We start from the raw sequence: 6,668 nt of genomic DNA on the forward strand, positions 1-6,668 counted from the left end.
CCGAGCCCCTGATTCCGAAGGCTGAGCGCTGCAACACCGATTTATTTCCGGCCTCATCGTACCCGGTTAAAAAGGACATCACGATAAGTCCGCCAAATTCCCATAAAAAGCAAAAAAAAAAAAAAAAAAACGTTGCCAGCAAACTTCTGCGGCGGTCCGGGATTTACGAGCACTATCAAGCTAGCTATTGACGTCTTAGGCTTGCAAGAGCTAACGTCATCCGTTCTTTACCTGTCAACGATCTTCTCTGTTAGAGGAGCAGCACGTGCTCCGATATTGATCCAGTGAATGAGAAACTATATAAGGCGTTCATTCACCAGCGCTGCTGTTTGAAAAAGAAGACAAGTTACGAGCGATGGAAAAGCAAAATAAGGAGGTTGATGAAGTTTGCCGTGGAAGTACAGGCCGACTGCGTGGGCGTGACAGTCGATGCCAGAGTTTAAGGGAGGCGTATCTTGAGCCAGAAAGGCAATCGCACGCATTAAAGTGGCCTATGACATTTCGTGGATAAGTGTAAATTAACTGTATTTTTCATAGTCCAAGCAGTTCAATCTTTGGCACGTATCCATGCAAGCCACCTGAGTGCATTTAATTACAGCATATTTCAGTTCCTCATGTTCGATTGAAGGAGCAAAAACTAGAAGGATGCGACAAGTTCAAGCGTTGGTTTCAAGTCTTGCAGATAAAGAAGCAACAACGAAGATTGTGCCTCCTTGATTTGGCATAGGCAATCGAAATATCATTATTTAAACACAAACAAAATGTTCGATTTCTGACAGCTTTTTCTGCTTCATTTTCTTTTTTTTTTTTTTGCATTTTGTATCAAAAACGCCTAGTTCTATTGGCACATTGAAACCGCACTAAACTAACGAGTCAGATCGGAGAGCCTATAGGCAAACCACTCCACCAGTTGGGAAAAAAAGGGAGAGCGCAAACAAAAATTAAGGGATGACTCCTGATTCAGTATTAAATTTGACATAACATGTGAAAAACAGAGGGTCCGAAATCCTCAAAATTACAACAATTACGAATTTACACAGCTCTGCAATAATTATATTAACTGTTTGGCAACCAACGTCTTCCTGGGTATATAAAATGTCACCGTGAGTATTCATTTTATTTTTATTGTCATTTACTGGATACCGCATCCTCTGACGGCATTACAACAGAAGGTGGGGGGGGGGGGGGGGGTACAAACTTAAAAGGAATTCAGAACAATGCGCATAAACAAAACCACCAAGCTTCACAAAGCTTGTGACGCAGGAAAAGCGTAGAAAAAGGTATCGCTATTGTTGATAGCAACAACTTCAGTCGACTACGTGTTCCATTTGCAGGCCATTCTTCGTAAAAAATGGTTAACGAAATGGGTTACTCTGAAAAAAAAAAAAAAAAACTCACTCGTTGTTCGTGGTCCCTTCTTCAATATACATAGGATGGAACTTGCATGTATTTTTCGTGATCGATACCTGTGTGTGAGTAATATTTACTGTGAAAAAGATTAAGGCGAAGGTCTTCCCGGCGGTATTTCAATCCCCTTCTCCGATGATTAAGCTTGCTGCTTGTCATGCTTAATTTTTTATCGTTATTCCCAATAACAAAACGAATTGCTTTGTTTTGCATTTTCTCACGTTTGTCTATATGATTTGCATTGTATGGATACCAGCATACGCAGTATAGTATAAATTCGCTTCACTAAGGCATATAAAGCCACGCTGCAGATATAAAGTAAAAAAAAAAAAGCAAGCTGTGCGTAAAATAAAAGAAAATAGAGGGGAATAAACAGGAAACATACAGAAGCAAATAAAAATGAGCTAAAGACCGATAACACCGCGGCTCACAGTAGTCATATAAAGGCCGCAGTAGCGTGTGCCCACCATAAAAACTGGCATTTATGTCAGTTTTGTTCAATGAACTGAAATTGCGAGGTGACACTGTTTTGCGACAGAACAGACTTGGTGCGAACGAGCGGTGCCGCAGGTGATGTAACGATGAGGTAATGTCGATAATTATGGCAGAGTGTAGCAGTAAAGCCTTGTCGTCACTGCGAACCTTGTCCTGACAATAAAAATGCAGGAACAAAAAAAAAAAAACACTCCGCGCACGATTTATGTATTACACACCGGCGAAATTGGAGACTTAGCCGGCGATAACTATCGCGTTGGCTATGACTCCAAACGATCCTGCCCGGCAAATCCTGCGAATTTAGGCTACAACGCTTGAGCAGTATGTCATGTATAACAGGTATGAATATAAATCTTTACTAAATAGTCAATGAAAAATACCATTAATAACAAATATTAAAGGACTATCTTTCCTGCAAATGCAGCAATCTGTTAGTAGAAAAGTTGGTGATGTTAATCGTGACATTCATGAGTAGTTCTGCGATTTCGTATTGTGTTCGAGCTTTTGATTTTTTGTTTTTGCATACATGACCGAACAGCAACCCTGAGACTCATGGCCTTGTGCATTATAACTAAGCGTCTCTGGGCAGCCTTATCCTATTTATGCTGTCCAGAAACGATTCGGGTCAAATGGTGCAGCCGATGCATATTGGGAACCTATGCCATACCTCGAGGTACGTACAAAATAATTAACAAGGGGACAGAAATGTCACTGCTATAATGTGAGAGGCTACAAAACTCACTCGCGCAAAGACCTGCATTTATTTTGTGTTGCTCTACTGTCAAGCTGAGTATAGGAAGCCTTGCTTTACTTCTAGAGCTGCGTATAATGAGCAGAACGACCCGGCTCGCCTCGTACTCGGAGAGTTACTTCGTCCAGGATGGCACCAACAAGTAAAGCGGGAGGCAGAAATTGCATGTTTCTGAGATTAGCCAACTGTAGCCTCTTTTGAGTGATACATATAGTACCGAAGAATATTCCAACTCAGACCTCACGAATGCATTGCAAGCCAGGAACTTTGTTCTGACGGGTGATTCCCGTTAAAAAAAGAAGAAAGAAACCTAACTTGTAAAAAGCAGAAGAAAAATGCGTTATTGTAGAGGTGCCTAACGACTAGCATACATAAAAAAAAATGATTGCTATTCTCGATATTATGCGCAAAAAGCGTCCGTTTCTTTTAGCTGATTCTTGGATTCGTTTGCCGTTTGTAATAATATGCTTCCTACTTTCCCTGCTTTCTGCACTCCGCTACGCTTTCTTCAGAGCCATCTCCAACTTTTTTTTTCTTTTCCTCTTTTCACCCTTTCTTTAGAATCTTAATCTATTTTGCACCCTTCTTTAAATGTAGGAATTTCACGGCCCCATCTCCACTTCCTTTTGTCCGTCCATGCTATCACACCGCGAATAAATGAGTATCTCAGCATGGTGACATAAAATCTGTAAAAAGTACTCAGATTAAGGCGAGTTTTCCTATGGATGTTCCCATAACCAAAACAAACTAATTGAACAAAAACGAAAGATGGGATTATTTTGGTGGGGTTGAGATTCGAACCCAGGATCTCCTGTTTTCGAAACTGGCACACTACTCGCCGACTGGCCTCGCCGACTGTTGGCTTCTTCCCTTCATATATATATATATATATATATATATATATATATATGAAGGAAAGAAGCCAACAGTCGGCGAGGCCAAGGAAAGCGTTGGGGATAGTATTTTGTCTTTTTTTTTTAATATTTGCTTGGATAATCACAGAAATTAGTAATGTAGTATGTTTAGGGGAAAGATAATTAAACACAAAGTAGAAGAAAAAACAACGTGCCGATGGTGGGGACCGAACCCACGACCTCCGAATATCGCGTCCGGTGCTCTTCCAACTGAGCTACATCGGCCGCTGTCCCCCCTGCTACTTGCTTGGTTATTTATGTTGTCTGTATACGAACCTTGAGAGTGTTCACCAGCGCCGCCCTCAGCCAAGGCGGCGGACGTGGAACGTCCTTTGTTACCGCCAGCGTCACGTAGAACGTGATCAAGAGCGAGGGCGAAAGCTGTGCTAGAACCCTCTTACGCTACCTATGGCTTCAAGACTGCCAGAACCGAGACCCCCGTAAGCTACAAGCAGATCAATTAAGGGGAAATGAGGGTGCTCGTTATAATACATGAAGGAAAGAAGCCAACAGTCGGCGAGGCCAAGGAAAGCGTTGGGGATAGTACTTTGTCTTTTTTTTTTTTATTTTTAATATTTGCTTGGATAATCAGAGAAATTAGTAATGTAATCTGTTTAGGGGAAAGATAATTAAACACAAAGTAGAAGAAAAAACAACGTGCCGATGGTGGGGACCGAACCCACGACCTCCGAATATCGCGTCCGGTGCTCTTCCAACTGAGCTACATCGGCCGCTGTCCCCCCTGCTACTTGCTTGGGTATTTATGTTGTCTGTATACGAACCTTGAGAGTGTTCACCAGCGCCGCCCTCAGCCAAGGCGGCGGACGTGGAACGTCCTTTGTTACCGCCAGCGTCACGTAGAACGTGATCAAGAGCGAGGGCGAAAGCTGTGCTAGAACCCTCTTACGCTACCTATGGCTTCAAGACTGCCAGAACCGAGACCCCCGTAAGCTACAAGCAGATCAATTAAGGGGAAATGAGGGTGCTCGTTATAATACATGAAGGAAAGAAGCCAACAGTCGGCGAGGCCAAGGAAAGAGTTGGGGATAGTACTTTGTCTTTTTTTTTTTAATATTTGCTTGGATAATCACAGAAATTAGTAATGTAATCTGTTTAGGGGAAAGATAATTAAACACAAAGTAGAAGAAAAAACAACGTGCCGATGGTGGGGACCGAACCCACGACCTCCGAATATCGCGTCCGGTGCTCTTCCAACTGAGCTACATCGGCCGCTGTCCCCCCTGCTACTTGCTTGGGTATTTATGTTGTCTGTATACGAACCTTGAGAATGTTCACCAGCGCCGCCCTCAGCCAAGGCGGCGGACGTGGAACGTCCTTTGTTACCGCCAACGTCACGTAGAACGTGATCAAGAGCGAGGGCGAAAGCTGTGCTAGAACCCTCTTACGCTACCTATGGCTTCAAGACTGCCAGAACCGAGACCCCCGTAAGCTACAAGCAGATCAATTAAGGGGAAATGAGGGTGCTCGTTATAATACATGAAGGAAAGAAGCCAACAGTCGGCGAGGCCAAGGAAAGCGTTGGGGATAGTACTTTGTCTTTTTTTTTTTAATATTTGCTTGGATAATCACAGAAATTAGTAATGTAATCTGTTTAGGGGAAAGATAATTAAACACAAAGTAGAAGAAAAAACAACGTGCCGATGGTGGGGACCGAACCCACGATCTCCGAATATCGCGTCCGGTGCTCTTCCAACTGAGCTACATCGGCCGCTGTCCCCCCTGCTACTTGCTTGGGTATTTATGTTGTCTGTATACGAACCTTGAGACTGTTCACCAGCGCCGCCCTCAGCCAAGGCGGCGGACGTGGAACGTCCGCCGCCTTGGCCTCCGCAACGTGGCCACCAGCGCCGCCTTGGCTGAGGGCGGCGCTGGTGAACACTCTCAAGGTTCGTATACAGACAACATAAATACCCAAGCAAGTAGCAGGGGGGACAGCGGCCGATGTAGCTCAGTTGGAAGAGCACCGGACGCGGTATTCGGAGGTCGTGGGTTCGGTCCCCACCATCGGCACGTTGTTTTTTCTTCTACTTTGTGTTTAATTATCTTTCCCCTAAACAGATTACATTACTAATTTCTCTGATTATCCAAGCAAATATTAAAAATAAAAAAAAAGACAAAGTACTATCCCCAACGCTTTCCTTGGCCTCGGCGACTGTTGGCTTCTTTCCTTCATGTATTATAACGAGCACCCTCATTTCCCCTTAATTGATCTGCTTGTAGCTTACGGGGGTCTCGGTTCTGGCAGTCTTGAAGCCATAGGTAGCGTAAGAGGGTTCTAGCACAGCTTTCGCCCTCGCTCTTGATCACGTTCTACGTGACGCTGGCGGTAACAAGGGACGTTCCACGTCCGCCGCCTTGGCTGAGGGCGGCGCTGGTGAACACTCTCAAGGTTCGTATACAGGCAACATAAATACCCAAGCAAGTAGCAGGGGTGGACAGCGGCCGATGTAGCTCAGGTGGAAGAGCACCGGACGCGATATTCGGAGGTCGTGGGTTCGGTCCCCACCATCGGCACGTTGTTTTTTCTTCTACTTTGTGTTTAATTATCTTTCCCCTAAACAGATTACATTACTAATTTCTGTGATTATCCAAGCAAATATTTAAAAAAAAAAAAAAATAAAAAAAAAGACAAAGTACTATCCCCAACGCTTTCCTTGGCCTCGCCGACTGTTGGCTTCTTTCCTTCATGTATTATAACGAGCACCCTCATTTCCCCTTAATTGATCTGCTTGTAGCTTACGGGGGTCTCGGTTCTGGCAGTCTTGAAGCCATAGGTAGCGTAAGAGGGTTCTAGCACAGCTTTCGCCCTCGCTCTTGATCACGTTCTACGTGACGCTGGCGGTAACAAAGGACGTTCCACGTCCGCCGCCTTGGCTGAGGGCGGCGCTGGTGAACACTCTCAAGGTTCGTATACAGACAACATAAATACCCAAGCAAGTAGCAGGGGGGACAGCGGCCGATGTAGCTCAGTTGGAAGAGCACCGGACGCGATATTCGGAGGTCGTGGGTTCGGTCCCCACCATCGGCACGTTGTTTTTTCTTCTACTTTGTGTTTAATTATCTTTCCCCTAAACAGATTA

General features: G+C 44.4%; 1 non-coding gene across 1 annotated transcript; it reads left to right on the forward strand.

The window, feature by feature from the left end:
* The first annotated feature begins 5,525 nt into the window (after positions 1-5,525).
* Positions 5,526-5,598, forward strand: TRNAP-CGG (transfer RNA proline (anticodon CGG)). Its single transcript has one exon. It is a non-coding gene; the product is annotated as a tRNA-Pro (tRNA).
* The last annotated feature ends 1,070 nt before the right edge of the window (positions 5,599-6,668 follow it).

This window comes from Amblyomma maculatum, chromosome 6 (genome assembly GCF_055883805.1).
Source record: "Amblyomma maculatum isolate TAMU_Amacu chromosome 6, ASM5588380v1, whole genome shotgun sequence".
In the NCBI taxonomy this organism is placed as follows: Eukaryota; Metazoa; Arthropoda; class Arachnida; order Ixodida; family Ixodidae; genus Amblyomma; species Amblyomma maculatum.